The sequence below is a fragment of the Prionailurus bengalensis genome, chromosome B1, assembly GCF_016509475.1.
Source record: "Prionailurus bengalensis isolate Pbe53 chromosome B1, Fcat_Pben_1.1_paternal_pri, whole genome shotgun sequence".
Classification (NCBI taxonomy): domain Eukaryota; kingdom Metazoa; phylum Chordata; class Mammalia; order Carnivora; family Felidae; genus Prionailurus; species Prionailurus bengalensis.
In genome coordinates this window covers 149561606-149580626 of record NC_057344.1, presented here as the reverse complement: position 1 = coordinate 149580626, position 19021 = coordinate 149561606, and positions in this window count along the sequence as shown.

Genomic DNA, 19021 nt, shown 5'->3' with positions numbered 1-19021 from the left:
GTCATCTTTTTTATGCTTTTATTGCAAAGTACTGTGAAATGTTCTGATTCATTATTTGCGAGGGTATGAAATTTGAGTTACACCTATCATTACAATAATATTTTGGTTTCTTTCATTACTGTTCACTCTTTCTCTTTTGACTGTATTGACGGGGGTTAGGTGAGTGAAAAGTAAATGCTCATGCTCTGAATTGATGTCAGGTCCTTTGTGAAGCACAAAGCATGGAGTGAGAAGACAGGGATCAGGTCTGAGACACAGGAAGTTCCTCCAAACCAGAAGACTAGGAACTTTTCCAATTTCTTTGTCTCCCTCATTGTTTTATTACATTCGAATTGTCAAAACTTTTAGCTTTACATTTTAAGGCTTTGTTGTTGTTGTTGTTGAGATCCATGGCACTTCAAAAAAGTCCATTCAATATACATTACCATAAACAATTCTAACACAAAGACACATGAAGCCACCACCAATTGGAAATTTCACATCAGGTTATAAAGCATTTCTACCACCTCATGGGACACCTTTATGTGTCCTTTTATCAATTTACCCCCTTCCTTATCTCTAGAGTTAAAAACTCCTAGTGGGCTAAGGTAATTAATTCTGTTTTTCTTTTTAATATTACCACCTTGGATGCATTCCCTAAACTACTATCATTTAGTTTTGCCTAATTTTTAACATTTTATAAAACAAATGCTACTACATACCTATTTTAACTCTTGCTTCTTTTGATCACTATTAGAAAAGTACACTTGCAGGGTTCCCTATGGGCGTTATCTCAATTTTATAGTTTTCTTTGCTGTATATTGTTCCATTTAGCTTCTGGAAAATGATGTGAATGCTAATCAAGGGCTTGAAGTTGTCAATATTCAACAGCACATGACGGCATGCTTGGGAACGTTGGCCATCCTTTTCCCCCAGTCATCACAAGCTTATTTAAGAGGCTCAGGCAAAAGTGACCACAATGGCAGATGGAGGCCGACAAGGTGTTGAAAACATGGGTTTTCACTTATATATAGTCTGATGTGACTCAACTACTCCTGGCCTCAGTAGAGACCAAAGCGAGCCCTCACTACGGTGTCAGTCCCCAAAGAAATCAATGGGCCTAGCTGGTGACAGACTGATTCTATGAGACTATTCCCATTATGAAAGGAGCAACGTTTTGTTCTCACAGACATAGGTTTGTATCCTTGATAGCTACTAATTCTCCCGTCTCATAATATTCTGCCAGCAACATCATCCATAGACTTACAAAATACCTTATTTGCCACAATTATATTCTACATAATACTGTCTCCCTTCTAGGACTCATTTCACAGGAAAAGAAGAACAGCCAAGGGATTCACAGGTCTTGCCAGGTAACCCATCGTCAAAAGCACCTGGCCTGATAGAACAGTGGATAGAATGTTCTACTAGCAACTAGTTATGGTGCCGGTTGGTAGACCAAGATTCCCCAAAAGATGAGCTTCTATCTTATAAGCTGCAGTATTGGCTTCAAATATACGATTCTTTTCCACCATGATTATACTACATAGCTTCTGGAATAGTGGGGTGGAATTGTGAGTAGCTTCTCTACCTTTGATGCTTAGGAACCCAGTCAATAGAAGTGTTGTTTCTCATCTCCATAGTTCTGCACTCTGCTGATTCAGAGATCTTATGTCCCATGAGAAGAATAAATGCTTGAGAATCAAAATGTTCCAACTGAGTTTGAACTTGGGATGACTCCAGACTACCACTGAATCTATAAGCACACACAGAGAGACACAAAATCAGGTCTCCCTAGACAGTGGTCCCAAGATACACTTAGCCTACAGCCCAGGGGTGGGGATGGGGGTTTTGGTGCTTCTTTTCTTCTTTTCTAATAGGAAAAGGTAATGGAAAATTGTATAACATGAAAGAGAAGAGATGGGACCAGTGAGGATCCTGACCTTCCAGAAACAAAAGTCTAGGTCACTTCCCCAACTCAGGTGAAGAGCCCCAATCACCTGAAGCCTGAGCAGAAAGCAAAATAAACATGCAGGACAGTTGGACCTTCTTAAGTGAAGGCATGAAGTTCATTTGTTGTATGGAAATTAAAATATATGTATAAGGGAGTGTTAAATGCTGAGCAACCAAAGAGATGAACTGTAACTGTCATTAAGCTACTCTCTCAGCTCACAACCATCCTTCTGTACTCGTCTTTGTGAAGGTAAGGCTGAACACCTTACCAAACCATACTCCATTCCTCCTTCTGCCAGTGATCTACTAGACTTTTTCCATAATGGGTACTCAGAAAGAGGTAACAGACACTCCTTCTATTCCTTTCTCTGCCTATCAGCTCTCCCCAACAATGTATCTTTATCACAGCAGCGGCAAATCATTGTAGTAGCAACACGTTTGGTCCACGTTTGCAATTTTTCCATTACACCCCAAACCAATCTCATCACTCCCTCTCAGAGGTAGTGACAGTAGCCAGTCTGTGCCTCATCATCAGAATTCTGGGTCCCAGCCCCAAAAAGCCTAAGTCCAAAACAGTAAGCTTTTAAAACCATGTCTTCTCTCAGTTCCCCTAAACCCATGGATGGTAGGTGCTTCCTAAAGTTTCTTTTTTGCCTTTTCACTTCTCTAATTACCTGGTTAACACAATCAGTTTTATTATGTTCCTTCTGTTCAAATCCTTGTGTTTTCTCTTCTGACTGGACCCTGCTCGATACATATCTGTGGCCATTCTGTCACTTGAAATATTTCTTAGACCTTTTGCTTCTGAATCTCCCTTAAGCATGCTCCATTAGGGTTTCTAAACTAAACCTCACTCCAAATTTCTGGCCAGTTACCAGTGATATCCATGCTACCAAATCAGTGGTCTTGTCTTGGTTCTCACCTTCCTTGACCTTTCTACAGCATTTAAGTTGCGCAGTCCCACCACCTTAAAATATATCCTTAAGCAATCTTCTAGAATAAGACATTCTTATGCATTTTCTCCTAGTTCCATGAGGTTTCAGTGTCAGTCACATTTGCTGATTCCTTTTCTTCCCCCCGTTCCCCGCCACCCACCCCGATTTCTTACTACTTCAGGGTCTCAGGGATAATCAGTCTTTGGCTTCTCCTTTTCCTCTCTATACTTATTCCCTTGTTGGTCTCATCCCATCACATGGCTTAAATGCCACCTAAATACTGTCATGATGGTGGTTCCTGAATTTTATCTAAAACCTGGATATAACCTCTGAATTCTGGATTCATATATTTAACTGCTTGTCTGACTTGACTTGTGTGTTAAATAAGCATCTCAACTATTATATCTTTTGAATGCCAATCTCCCAATCTTCCTTCTACCCTACCCGTTCTATCTTTTTTCAATAAATGCCAACATTAGTTTTCCATTTGCTGAAAACTAAACCCTTGGTATTATCCTTGACTGCTCTTTTTCTAACATTATGCATATGATCTCTCACTAAATCCAGCAAGTTGAAACTTCCTATTATGCAGAATCTAGTCATTTGTCAACATTCCCATGCTGATACAACTGTGACATATTTCCTAGATTTTTGTAACAACCTCCTGACTGGCTTCCCTGCTTCTAGCACTGTATACGTCACACCCCATTCGGTATTCTTCTTTAATGGAAGACTCAAAAGGATCCTATGAAATGTCCACCAGATCTCATTAGTTTAAGATACTGCACACTGCCATATACACCTTGTCCAAATTATGACAAAGATTTCAAAGAAATTAAATATCTAGACTAGGTATCGATGCAAGCCCTTTCTCCAGTAAGAATAAGCAACTCTACTATTCTACCGAGGACATGTTTCACTTTATTTGTGCAGAGAAAACACTGACTTAGCCTCTGAGCGATCCATTTAAAATAGCATAAATGGACATTTCAACCTACACTTGCTATGATTCTTCATTATAATAGAAAGATGAAACTTTTCAGGAAAAGATAAAGGTCCTTGAAATGATTACTTGACTGACCGTATAAAGTTCTGGGGATGCTTGAATGAAAAGATTGACATGAAGAAAGATAACAGCTTTGCCCTACGCACACACAAAAATCTGTTTAAATAGCTGTGGGGCTGAGTCTCAGGTCATATTAGAAAGACTCTTTGCCTATTACAGATCTTGAGAATCAGGTAATACTAGTAAAAATTATTTAAGTACCTCTAATCCTTTTTAGGTATATTCTACAGGAGGAAAAAATTTATTGATTATACCAGGAATGGAAGTTAAAATTATAAGATCTTTGGTTGGAAATTAAGATCATTATAAGAAAATAAGAACATTATATTCATTGCTCTAAACAGAACATGAATTAGTGAATATGCAATTATTTGACAAATTCTGAAGTAGATGAGGGGAATGTGAAATCAGAAGGTAAGCCCTCTGTGGTATCTCAGAAAGCATTTTTAAATGGTAACTGTTGCTTGGTTATTCAATTTCAAGGTACAATTTGGGATTCTAAAACCTGAAAGAAATATGAATGTTATAGTAATAATATTTTACTGTTCTTCATAATTATCACAGTGCATAGCATATTATTTTGTATAAAGTGGCAGCTAAAACAATTTAACAATGGGCCCAATGAACTTAATATGTTTCTCTGTATGCTTCCTTCAAAATGTTCTATAGCTACATTATGTACTCATATAAACATTTTATTTGAACCTATATTTTCATGGCTAAAATTGGAAGTGGCTTTTAATTCACATGAATGTAAACTCTGAAAGTTGTGCAACTCAGAGCTTAATTTGTCTCCCATGAGCTGTTTTGATGAATATGGCTAGAATTTATTTTCTCTACATATAAACAGCATTTGTTTTCAGACATTCTTCCAGGTTTCTAGTGGGGTCAGGGTGGTTATTGCTGATGACAGAAGGTCGTCTGTTCAAGGAAAAAAAAGAAACATTATGCTATCAAATTTTACAGCTGAGAGTTTAGACATTTATGAGTAAAGAAGGAAAATTATGATATAACATTTCCATATTCAACCTATGACAAACTATTACTTTAAGTACTATTAAATAGAAAGTATATAATAGATTAGATAGATAGATAGATGCTATGCAGACAATTAAGCTAAGTTAGAAGGTTTAATAATATCCCTTCACCATGAAATGTTTTGATCTAGTTGTGACTTTCTGTGTAAAAAAATATAACTTTTTAAATACAAAATTATATTGTAAAATATTTTAAATGGAATTTCAGACACTAATGTGGGAAATTGTGCATCAAAGAACTGATGAAATTGAATATCACCAAATTAATTCTATTGGGAAAAAAGTTTTAAAAAAAGATGAAGCAAGGACAATGATGAAAGATTAAGAATTTTAACTTTCTTTATCCACAGCATAAATTATAGAGGTGCTAGTAATTTTCCTCAGACATGTGAATAATACTTTCATATAGCCTTACCTCCAGGTATATGAGGGGCATCAAGGGACTTTCAAATTGTTTTATTCCAAGTGGAGAGGGGGCACCACATAAATAGAAAAATTTAGATAAAGTAAGAAGTGCTTTGGAAAATAAGGAAGTCTAGGTAAAACATTGTGTACACATGAGACCATTTCATTTTCCTTTCTTATTTTAACTCTCCCTTTTGTGTTCCTTGCAATCAGATGATTGCTGCCGGTATAAATTTCCACTTTATTGAAGCACATACGTTAATGTTTTTCCCCCACAGAAATCTACAATGAAATTCCTGGTCTTGATTAGTATTTTGAGTGTGCTCATGCAAAGAACAGTAAGTAAAAGAAGAATATGAGTGAGACCTTTACAACTGTTTTTCAAAAATGTCTAAGGAGGCAATTTGTGTATGGTGAGACCGTGTCTTAAGTTATAAATTCAGTAATGAAACGTGCATTGCTTTGACCTGAATATTTAAAAGGAATTTCTAAAAATCCATTTTCTCACCACTTATATTGTACAAATGTAAACAACTTACCACATTGAACCTTATAGTTCGTGGTGAAAGAAACACATGTTGTCGGCCCTGCTGAAGTTTCCCCTGGAAATTTGATTGTCCTTTGCCTCATCCCAGATGTCAACCATTATGAAGTCTGTGTAGATGCCCCCCTGGCTTGTTTGTAGCGTTTTAGCATGTGTGTATATGGCACTTAAGGGGACCATTTACCGTGCATGTATATGGCACTTAAAGGGGGGTTTGTGAGGGTTTAAAGTTTTACATAAACAAGACATGCAATTGTATGTGTCTTTCTGCAACTTGCTTTTTCCCCCCAATCTTAATATTGTTGAGACTTATCCACGTTGACCAATGGATCAATCAATACTTTCACTTTAATTGATCATTGTCATGCTAGATCAAAGATATAATGCATTATATCTGAGTAAAACATGGACTGTATTTCCTATATGATCCTATCAACTTGATGATCCTTATTCAAGGCCTTTGCAGGCATCTAAAAACATTGTGTTAATTATGTCTGCTATCAGCTAAAAAGTGGAGTATTCAATAAAATACAATAGGGTGTGTTCATCCATGTGTGTATTATATTTATATATGTGTGTGCGTAGTCAAAATCTTAATCCAAAATAGAAATTAAAAATTATCAGAGAAAATACTATTTTCTATCAGCATCACAATGCATTATCTTTTTTTTTTTTTTTGAGAGAGAGAGAGAGAGAGTGTGAGGGGAGTAAGGGGAGAAGCATAGGGAAAGGGAGAGAGAGAATCTTAAGCAGGCTCCATGCCCAGAGTGGATCCCAAATAGGGGCTCGACATCACGACCCTGAGATCGCAACCCGAGTTTACATCAAGAGTTGTACACTTAACTGACTGAGCCACCCAGGTGTCCCGAGATAATCTTTTTTAATGACTACACAGTGTAATTAATTAGGAGACCCAGACAAGTGTATTTTGCTAACAATTTCTTCTGTAGCCATTTTCAATATAAAATAACTATGTATTCTAATAGAAAATATGCTAAAAATTAAAATACTAAAATAACTAAATGAAGTATACTACTTTTTGCTTTTTTTTTTAGTGGGGAAATGTTCAAGGCAACTATGATTCCCTCAGCGAAGAGGTAACATTTTAATATATTTACATTTAAAGATAACTCTTAGTTCTATATTTTCTAATACCACATTTGCAGCAACTAATTTCTTAACTCTCAGAGAAATCATTTTATGAAAACTGATGTACTATAGTTACTGTCAAAAGTTTAGGTGATATAATATTAATGCTATCTTCCTAAACTTTAAAAACTTTAATATAAATTCAGACAATAGAGTCTTTTGCATTTTTTTCCACAGAGTATTCCAATGAATTCATTTGGCACTCTGAAATAGGTTCATTCTAGTGCATTTGTTTTTCTTTTCTTTTCTTTTCTTTTCTTTTCTTTCCTTGAAACTAATCTCTACACTCAAAATGGGGCTCAAACTCACAACCCTGAGATCAAAAGTCGCATGTTCTACTGACTGAGCCAGCCAGGCACCTCCATTTGCTTCTTAACTAGAGTCCTTTACTTTTGATTGAGCTCTATGTAAGGCAACATAATGTATAAATTCCTCCTATTTATGCACTTAAGTTTAAATCAGAGGGCAACATGAATGCTAAATCCTACCTGTGCACTTTGATGGTTTTTTTCCTTGATTGAAATATCAATCCACCTATTTTTATAACTGGGTAATGGACCAATGGTACATCTTGTTTGGAAATATATGAATTATATTTTAAGGTATATAGTAAAGTAGAACTTTAGTATTACTGTGTTGCCTGTGATGGAATATCTTTGTCATGTCATTAGTATTCAAATCTGGATAAGGAAATATATTCAGGTACAAAAATGATTACTTAGCTTAAAATGAAACTATGAAGTTACTGAAAAAATACTGTAAGAGCTATAAAAGGATATAGACATTGTAAAGCAAGTATATGGACACTCTCCCTTTTAGTTACAGGAATCATTAGTGAATATCCTCATTTTATTTTTTTAATGTTTGCTTGTTTGTTTGTTTGTTTTTTTGTTTGTTTAGAGGGGTGTAGGGGCACAAAGAGAGGAAGAGAGAGAATCCCAAGTGGGCTGTCAACCCAGAGCCTGATGCAGGATCCCAGGAACGCGGGAGATCTTGACCTGAGCAGAAATCCAGTCTGATGTTCAACCGACTGAGCCACCTAGGTGCCCCTTTAAATGTCCTCATTTTAAAAAGAAATTTTGGGACCCCTGGGTGGCTCAGTTGGCTAAGCATCTGGGTCTTTGGCCTTAGGTCGTGATCTCAGAGATTTGTGGTTCAAGCCCTGCATCAGTGCAGAACTTGTTTGGGATTCTCGGTCTCTCCATCTCTCTGCCCTTCCCCCACTTGAACTGTCTCTGTCTCTCTCAAAATAAAAAAACAAACTTCTAAAAATTTTTAAAAGAATAAGAAATTTCTATTCCAAGGATATGTTTGTAATCATACCACTATGATGTAATATGACCTGGAGTTTTGGAACATTCTGGAGAGGTATCAGAAGAGTCCAAAAATTCTCTAGGGAGGTGGGGATTTCTCTCCCCATAGGGATTTTCTTTTTTATCATCTGCCACCTTCTGGAAAAGTACAGAATGGGAGTTTTTATTCTGCCTACCCATTGCCCCATAGGATATGTAGAGGCATTGGAGTATGTCAGGAAAACCTATATAGGAATGTGAGCATGTTTTCATGTCAGAAAGAACTGGTAGCAATACTTCTGATAAGCACTGAAAGAATATATTCAAAACTCTGTCACAAAACCAAAATAAGCAAGCCTTCAGTCAGAATGTTATTTTCGCCAACAGAAACATTTTCCTTCTCCTTTGTGTATTTTATCTTTAGATTTTAAGTGATATTGACTTTGATGTTGATCAGTTTGAACGCCAGCCTCTAGAAGAAAATCTGCCTTATTCTCTGGAAGATGATGGATCTCAAAATTTTGTACCCATTTAAAGAACACAAGGTAACTTCATATTCATCTGTGAATGTAATAGATCTCCTCTGAAATGATTTTTGACAAAGTAAATAAACTCAAACAGAATATGTGTGATAGGAATAGAATTTTCAGGATACAAAATATGAATGTTATGATGCTAGTGTCTGGCCAAGTCAGTCTATGTCCCTGGATCAACATTTTGTAGGAGGAAAATCCAAGCGAACTATTGACTTTCTGTGTGCCTTGTTTTCCTCATCTGTAAAATAAGAATGATACTGGTACTGACCCATAGAGTTATAAGTACCACATGAGATGAAGTATACATAGTAAGCAAGTCATAAACATAAATATTATTGCTCCAAGATTTTTTAAGTAAGCATTTTTTCCTGCAATAAGCTCTTTGCAAAATAAATAAAACCATAAGAAAGATCAGTAAGTTTAGAAGAATATTGATTTCTTTCCTAAGCCTTTAACCCATAAATACCAAATTACAGATTCAGCATACTTCCAGATACATCTTAATACCAAACTATAATTCTCCTTTTCAGCAGATATAATCTCTTCAAAGCATGTATTGATCTCCTACCATTTCCCAAGTATTCTCCTTGGAACTACCATTTGAAATTCCTACAACAATCATTTGTATTGTTGTTTCATTTAACTGATAAGCCCACTAAAGCCCAGATGGCTAATTTGCCTGAAATTGCATTGTTAGTGGGCAACAGAGAACCCACACAAACTGCTTTTGGTTTCTGTTTATTCTTGATAGATGCAAATTCTTCCCTTTAGTCACTAATATTGTGGAGTAAAAATGAAAAGATTATATTTTCAATAAATAAATAACATTCTGGGACATCTGGGTGGCTCAGTAGGTTAAGCGACCAATGTTGGTTTGGGCTTAGGTCACGATCTCACAGCTCTTGAGGTCATGTCCTGCATCATGCTGTGTGCTGGCAGCAAGGAGCCTGCTTGGGATTCTCTGTCGACTTTTCTCTCTATCCTTCCCCTGCTTACTCCCTCTCTCTCTCTCTCAAAACAAAGTAAATAGACATTTAAAAATAAAATAAGTTCTATTTAAAACTGTAAATGGGATTCCATGATTATTAGTCATGTTATATTTCAAAAATAATATATGTTTAGGTCACGTGTGTATTGAATATACCATTATTTAGATGTAAATTAAGTCACTGTATTATTTGTAACAGGCTCATCATGCTATGGTAACAACTCCTGAAAATATTAGTGTCTTACATAATAGAAGATTATTTCTTCCTCACTCACGTCACATTCTGATACTACCTCTAGAACACATGGCCTCCAAAACCCAGACGTCAGAGTAAGACAGAGTGGAGGCAAAATGCCCATTCTTAATTGCCACAACCAGGAATGGCACATGTAACTTCTCAGAATCCACTGGTCAGAACTAGACATGCATTTCTATCCATCCTGCAATAAGCCAAAAACAGGAGAAATAGAGCATTTACTCCCTTTGCAACAATAAGTGTCTGATAGTGATGTAGTAGTAGAGTGAATATGTGGGGAGAGAAGAATTTGAAGGACAGTCAAGTGAAATTATGCAACTCTTATATTTTGAGTTACTAACACCAAATAATATTTTATCTTCAGATATGGGTCTTTGAAACATCTCCTTCCTGAACATCGATGTATATACTTCATCTAACAAATCAAATTCTTACTCTATGTTCTATACACATGAGTTTGGTTCTACTATGATGGCATCTGTGGGTTATATCACGTCTACCAAAGGAAATGGATAACAACAGCTCTGGAATTTGAATTTCTTTACTTTCACTAATAAATCTCTCTTGCAAGCATATAACTTGTTGACATGTTTATTTAATTTCCAGAGGATTTACCTATAGCAGTCAAGATTATTATTAGTTGCTTGGCTTGCCCTTAATGTCACCATTTGTTTTTATCATACGTGTATCACATACAGTGTCACACCCTTTACCACTCTCTAAATGTAGCTCATTTCTTCTGCAAAACAAAAGGCCCAACAATAGCAAATCATACACTAAGTAACATATCTAAAGGAGTAAGACCCCACCATGATATTCTCTAAGCTCTGCTCCAAAGATATCCATTAAGTAAATAGCTTTTCACTCTCCTTTGTGCCAGGAGCTATTCTAGATACTGGAAACATAGGTGTGAACTAAAATAGCAAGGAGCCAACTCTCACTGAATCTACATTACAGCGTCACTAAGCAGAAGATAAATAAATAAGAATTTATTTCATTCGAAGAAATTAGGATGAAACAGATGCCAGAAAACTAGAACATGGTCCTGTGATAGGGAGTTTTGGAAGATTTCAAAATACTTTGACACAAAAATTTAAGCACTGTTAATAATACACTTTTGTGTAGGAGCACATTATCTGGTTCTTCTCAGTGAATCAGAGAGAAATGTTTAATTGGATACCTCTTAAGATTCTCTTTGGCATATATGATATATATAAAAAATGTTAATGTCTTGTGGGTCATTCAGTATGCAAAATACAGTAAATCTCCGTAATTTTTATCCATTTGCCAGAAAATTACCTTCACTTCATTCCTTATTTATTTATTTATTCAATGAATATTTTTGAGTGTCTGTTACACATCATGCATGTAATAGAGGTGCTGGAGATAATCATCTATGGCAGTAAAACAAAGTTCCTTTCCTTATGCACCTTATATTCTGGAGGTGCACTCGGGCAACAAACAAGTAATTTGCAATAAAATGTATGTATTTTTAAAACCTATGAAGAAAAAACATAAAACAAGTTAAGCTGGCACAGAGCCTGTATAATTTTGGAAGTCAAAGAAAGCTTCCTTGAGCAGGTGAGGGTTGGGCAGAGAGCTGGATGGAGGGGAGAAGTAAGTCATATACAACTCTAGGAGAATACTCCATCAAGAGAGAACTGAAAGTACAAATGCTCCAAAGTAAGAAACAGCCAGCCAAGCTCAGAAAAAAGCCAGAACACTAGTGTGGCTAGAGCAGTGAACAGGAGAAAGAAAAGCAAAAGATAATGTGACAGAGAGGTATACACGTGCTGCATTTTAGTCTGACTTACAATCAGAAAGCATTAGAGTGCTTTTAGCAGAGTAGTGTCATGATTTGATGTTTACTTTAAAAATTACTTATTGGGCCCTCTGGGTGGCTCAGTTGGTTAAGCGTCTGACTTAAGCAGGTCATGATCTGGAGTGTTGTGAGTTCAAGCCCTGCATCTGGCTCTGTGCTGACAGCTCAGAGCCTGGAGCTTGCTTCAGATTCTGTGTCTCTCCTTCTCTCTGCCCCTCCCACATTCATGCTCTCTCTCTCTGTTTCTCAATAATAAATAAACGTTAAAGTTTTTTTTTTAATTACTTCTGCTGCTGGGTGGACATCAGATTCTCTCCTGAGGGATAAGGGTGAAACAAAGACAAGTTCCACAGTTACTGCAACAGTCTAGTGGAAGATACTGATGGTTTGGCCTTGGATGGTAGCAGGTGAGATTATAAAAATGGAGATGGTGAAAATGAGAAGGCAGAGAAAGAATATTAGCTAATGGATTAGGTTTGGGGTGGGAGAAAAAGAGATTAAAATCTATTCTGATCGTGTGAAATAGGTGATGCTAGCAGACACTCAAGTAGAGATGTGGAATATGTAGCTGCATATGTGTATGGTTCTTAGGGAAGAACAGTGAAAAGTTCTATTCAAATAAAATTGTATTAAGTATATGATCTAGATTGGCACTTCTTAAGCCACCTTTTGGTGAACTTTGTTACAACTCTATAACGAAATAAGGATGCATCCAGAATGCAAATCAACACACTGCTTCCTAAATTTGAATCCACTGACATCAGAGACCTTGTACTTCCATAACAAACTTTTAGCCTAAACTCCAACCAAATTCCCTAATCATGACTGAGCATGGCGGGAAGTAATAAATATTATCAATAACAACATCTTGTCTCTTCTATAATCTCCAGCTGTCTCTATCAGTCCTTTCCCACTTCATTCTCACTGACCCTGCCTCAGTTCTTCTCACTGAAAGGGACCTATTAGCAGCTCTCCCTGATTTCATTCTCCTTTCCACACACTTCTTTTTATCCCACTCAGTCTCTCCAGAATAGCCCTTCTCTCTTCAATCTACTCTCCATTGATGGGAAGGGATCTTTCTAACAAAAACTTAAATACATTTGCAATTTTTGCATTAAAATTTTTGCAGGAACTCTTGACTGCATTCTTAGGCTTTTATTTATGTTTGTCCCTATCTTCTCCCTTACATTTTATGGTCTAACTCTCTTCAAACTGATCTTTACTTTCAATGCAGTCATAAACAAAATCCCATTGGGGTTCTTTGGGTAGAACTTGATTAACGTATTTATTTTTAAAATTTATATGGAAACACACAACATAGAGTAGCTGAAACAAGTTTGGAAAAGGAAAACAAAATAGAGAACGTGTATTAGCAAATTTTAAACATATTATATAAGGCAATATGTGAATATGTAAAGATATCATGGAATAAAACAGACTCCAAAAATAGGCCCACATATATCTTGTCATTTAATTATTGACAAAGTATTGATTTTCATAAGAAAAGATGAATGTTTTAATTAATAGATGATGTTGAAAGGAATGGATATCTGCATGAAAAAAATAAACACTGTCTTCTACCTCACAACACATAAAAATTAATTTGCATTATATCATAACTTTAAAGTCAGGCTAAAAGACAAAGCTTCTGGAAGAAGACATAGAAGCTATTCTTGACCTTGGGTAGGGTAAAGATTTCTTGGACAAAATGAGTCAAGCACAAACAACAAACTTGACATACTGGAATACACTTAAAAGGGCAAAAAGACTTTTCATTAAATATCATCATTAAGAACATGAAAACTCAAACCATATATCAGGAAGAAAAAAATATATGAATATATATCAGTAAATATAAATCAATATTTATGAATATAAATTTATATAAACCTATGTTTACATAAATATATAATACACACATATACATACATATATAGTGTATAAAAGAAAGACCTTATTTCTAGTATAGATATACTATCTATGGTTATAAATCAATAAGAAAATGACAAAGAGACCAATAAAATAGGCACAATATGTAAACTGCCATTTCTCAAAATAATATAACTAAATAGAAAATAAATTTATGAAAAGTTAATTAACATCCTTTCTTACCATAGAAATGTTTACTTTTCCCTTAGACTTTAATCCCTACATGGCTTAATATATTTCATTTTCTGAACCATCTGATACCCTTTCCTGAGACCCTTCCAGTATACCCTATGAAACTCATGGTCAGTCACCAGCAAATCCACTGTATTCCAAATCTCTTGTATGCATTTTATTTTATCTCTTGATCTGAATGAAACCTAGATATCAAGTTTATCATTCCTAAGGATGACATCATTGAAATAACAATTTAAAGACCTAAATAAATGAAAAGATATCCCATGTACATGGATCAGATGACAATATTTTAAGATGGTAACACTCCTGAAATTGATGTATAGATTCAGTGTAATTATTCTCATAATCCCAGAAAAATTGCGCTTTTTGGAAAAATTGGCAAGACGATTCTAAGATTCATGTGTAAATGCAAGGGATCTTGAATAGCTAAAACAATCTTGTGAAAGAACAGTTAGCTCACACTTCCCAATTCCAAAGTTTACTACAAAGCTAATCAACACAGCATGGCACTGACATAAAGATAAACAGATAGACTAACAGACTAGAATTGAGAGTCCAGAAATAAGGTCTTACATTCATAGCCAATTGGTTTCCAATATATCTGCCAAGAAAATTCAATGGAGGAAAGAATAGGGTGGGAGTTTTTATCCTGCCTGCCCATTATCCACAACAAATCTCTAAAGGGTTGATAAGGGTAACCTTTCAGCCTTCATAGCAGAGGGCATTGGTACCAGTATCACCAATGAGCAAAGATAGAATGTATTTGAGGATCTAGAATTAAAATCAGCAAAACATGTGAAAGAATGTTATTCTACTCATCAGCATAGATATTATACTTCTTTCTATCATTTCCTTAGTACTTAAATAAAAATGAACATGATCAAAGTGATAATCATATTGAACACCTGACTATAAAACAGACTCTCCCTGATGTTCCGGTAATCCGATATACTTCGGATTTAGGCTCACCATTAACAGATACAAGGTAACTTATGATTTATTTCTGATTATATAAAAATAGGTTCTAAGTTGTTTTGCTTTTAAATATTTAATAAACTCAGATTAAATATGTGTAAATATTTGTGCACAGTGTATTGGTTTAATGATTATATGCTATGGATGCTGGAATCAGATAAAATAGGTTCAAATCCCAGGTTCAGTAAATAAAAACATCGTAACTCAAAGCAAATTTTTAAATTTCTCTGGTGTTGATTTTCTCAACTAGTATTTTCTCAACTAATAGTATTGTGTATGTCATATGACATTATGTAATATATCTGTAATCTAGTAAGCACATACTAAATCCTGTTATTGCTGTGTCATTTTAAATATCAATGGGATTTTTCCTCCAAAATATTTCTTTGCTGAGTAAATAAAATCAATTGGGTATGGAAAAATAGTCATTTCTGGTCTAAACTTATGACTTGTCTACAATATAATAGAGAATGTTTACAGATACAGTTTAGCACCAAATTGCACTTCTGCTCTCCCATAGGAAGAGATCTTTTTAAAAAATGTTATTTGCCTACTGTTTTCCAGGCATTATATTTGATGCTTTCACATAAAATCTAGAAGCTTTTTTAAAATTTTTTTAATGTTTATTCACTTTTGAAAGACAGAGACAGAGCATGGGTGGGAGGGCGGGGAGAGAGAGAGAGAGAAAGAAAGAGAGAGAGGGAGAGAGAATCTGAAGCAGGCTCCAGGCTCTGAGCTGTCAGCACAGAGCCCCATGTAGGGCTCAAACCCATGAACTATGAGATCATGACCTGAGCCAAAGTCGGATGCTTAACTGACTGAGCCACCAAGGTGCCCCATATCTAGGAGTCTTTAAATAATAAACAGAGAAGAAATATTATTCTGACATCTAATAAGATTTTTTAACTCTACATAAATAGAAAAATACTGTAAATACAGTTGTACATCTGGTTCCTTCATTTTATATGATTCAGGCACACTTTTGCATTTAACAATAATTTATTTTCATTGCTGTGTAATATTCCATTGTGTAAAAATACCACAAGTTATGTATGCACATTTGTGCTTTCCAATTTTACATTTATGTGAGTAATGCTTTTATGAACATCCTTGTACATGTCTTTTGCTGAATGTATCAGTGCATTTATATTGGAGATGAAATCGCTTGGTTGTAAAGTATGTACACACTCAACTTCAGTAGGTAATGTAAACAACTTTCCAAATTAATCATGGAACTTCATGCTACAAGCACTTAGGATCTGGAAATACGTGGAAGTGTTCTTGAAAACAAATTGGTGCTATAAAGCTCTATATTTGCCTTTTATGTGAGTGCAAGGACAGCTTGTTAAAATGGTACATTAACATAGTAATCTGAGCACATTCTTGAAAATAAAAAATTTACTGCATATTCCTTTCAGCATCAATTACTATAACTTTTGATACACTTAAAACCTTTGTGAGCGTAATTCATTCCGGAAACTAGCTTGTAATCCAAAGCATTTGTATACCAGAGCAAATTTCAAGAACCATTGGCTCAACTATGATCATGTGCCATTTGGCATCAAGTACTACTTGTATTGCAAGACCTCGCTTTTTATCAAGTTAAAATTTATTAGCAATGTTTGCTCACCTGGCAGAACACTGGCAGAACTAGTTTTTACTGTTCACAATCCAAGGTTTTACTGTATTTCTCAGATTGAAGTAATTTGCTATTATTTTTTACTAACTACATTGACATATATTATTGTGTTTAACAAGCTGAGAAATTATTAACAGTTTGCCAACATAATTTCAAAGATAAAAAAAGTCACTTAACAGAACTTAAAATTTCTATATAATAAACTCAAAGGAAAACTAGAATTTTAATGCTTAGAGAATGTCTGGAAAAGAATAATCCCTCTCTCAAGTCTGTATTTTTCTGGAATTTAAAGTAAAAAAAAAAAAAAAAAACAAACACACACAGATTAAAACCACTGAGAGACTATGTTTATCAATTAACAATTTATTGAGGTACTAATATATACCAGGCATTGTGGCTTTATGTTTAGTTTTTAAATTATTTGGGGGACGCTTGGGTGGCTCAGTCAATTTAGTGTCCGACTTCGGTTCATGTCATGATCTCACCATTCGTGTGTTTGAGCCCCGTGTCAGGCTCTGAGCTAATAACTCAGAGCCTGGAGCCTGCTTGGGATTCTGTGTCTCCCTCTCTCTGCCCCTCTCCCATTCTCACTGTGTCTCTCGCTGTCTCTCAATACTGAATAAAAGTTAAAAAAAATTTTTTTTTAATTATTTGAGTATATGAGGGAGGCTTAATATAGAATGACATTCTGGTACTACACTGTACTAAATTTCACCCTTGAAAATGATCAATCTTTTCCTAAAGCATCTACTGAAGATTTGAATTAGATTACCAAAATGAAGTATTTTAAATATAATATTTGACAACAAATCATGTATGATGCAATAATGGAAACATTATAATGGAAAACTTTATTACATCTCATGTTATATAGAATATGTGTACAGGAAATAATATTTATATTAAATAATATTTATTGTATTTCATGCTACACTACACTTTTATTTTTTATTTATTTACTTTATTTTAGAGAGAAAGCATGAGCAGGGGAGGGGGCAGAGAGGGGGAGAGAGAGAGAAAGACAGAGAGAGAGATAATCCCAAGTAGGCTTCATGCTCAGCGCGGAGCCCAGTGCAAGGCTCAATCCCATGACCCTGGAATCATGACCTGAGCCGAAATTAAGAGTTAGATGCTCAACCGACTGAGACACCCAGATGCCCCAACACTTTAAAAAAATTATTTATGAATTCTAGACGTGACACAAAACCGTTACATATGAATTAATAGGTGCTATGATGCTGGCTATTCTGAGAGAAAAACAGAATGGTACAATTTTGATATTGCTAAGAAAAGACAGGCTCCACATACTAATAACATATCATTTCATCGCGGCATGGTCTTGTTCTACACCTCATTCAGTATCACTCTACTTTGTTTTCTACACAGGCCACCGATCAGTGTCCCAGCTACTAAACCCTCTGCCAAATGCCTTTTAAATGAGACCAAACCAAGAATTATTTTACTATCAAATATAAAATGCATTCAGTTTTCTTTTAACGATTTTTCCATTCATTCTGAGTGTCAGCAGAGAGCAGAATAGAAATGTTTTTCAGTAAATTTAAAATGTGTTGCTTTCCAAGTTTCTCTCTTGAAGATATAACATGCAGCTTTAAGACACTGATACATATTTTGCTTTTTCAGTCTCTAGCTTTTTAAAACATAATTTTGCGGGGTGCCTGGGTGGCTCAGTTGGTTGGGCGTCTGACTTCGGCTCAGGTCATGATCTCGCGGTCCGTGAGTTCGAGCCCCGCGTTGGGCTCTGTGCTGACAGCTCAGAGCCTGGACCCTGTTTCAGATTCTCCCTCTCTCTCTGACCTTCCCCCATTCATGCTCTGTCTATCTCTGTCTCAAAAATGAATAAACACTAAAAAAAAATTTTTAATAAAAAAAACCATAATTTTGCAACTAAAACGATCCAAATTCTTCAGTGCAATTATGTTAACTTTAATAATCTAAGAAAGTAATTCTAAAATGCTTATTTTCTTTCTGTGGCTGGATGTGGTGGAAATGCCTGAAACTATCATTGCTTTCCATCTTTTCCCTAAGACTGCAAAAGTTCTCTGTAGTGTCTGATTTCATTATATCAATTTACTCATTTATATAAACAATGTTTTCTTCTTGAGAAACTCAATGAAACATAAGCAAGATCATTACTTTATACCCAAACCCATGTTTAACATTATAAATAAGATAAATATTCCAAACTGGGAACACTATAATAAATTAAAGTTATTTATTGCAATACTAAGTAATAAATTTAAAAACTGGATTTGCATTAATATAAACATATTGTTGAAAAATTTCAATAGAGTTGATCATAT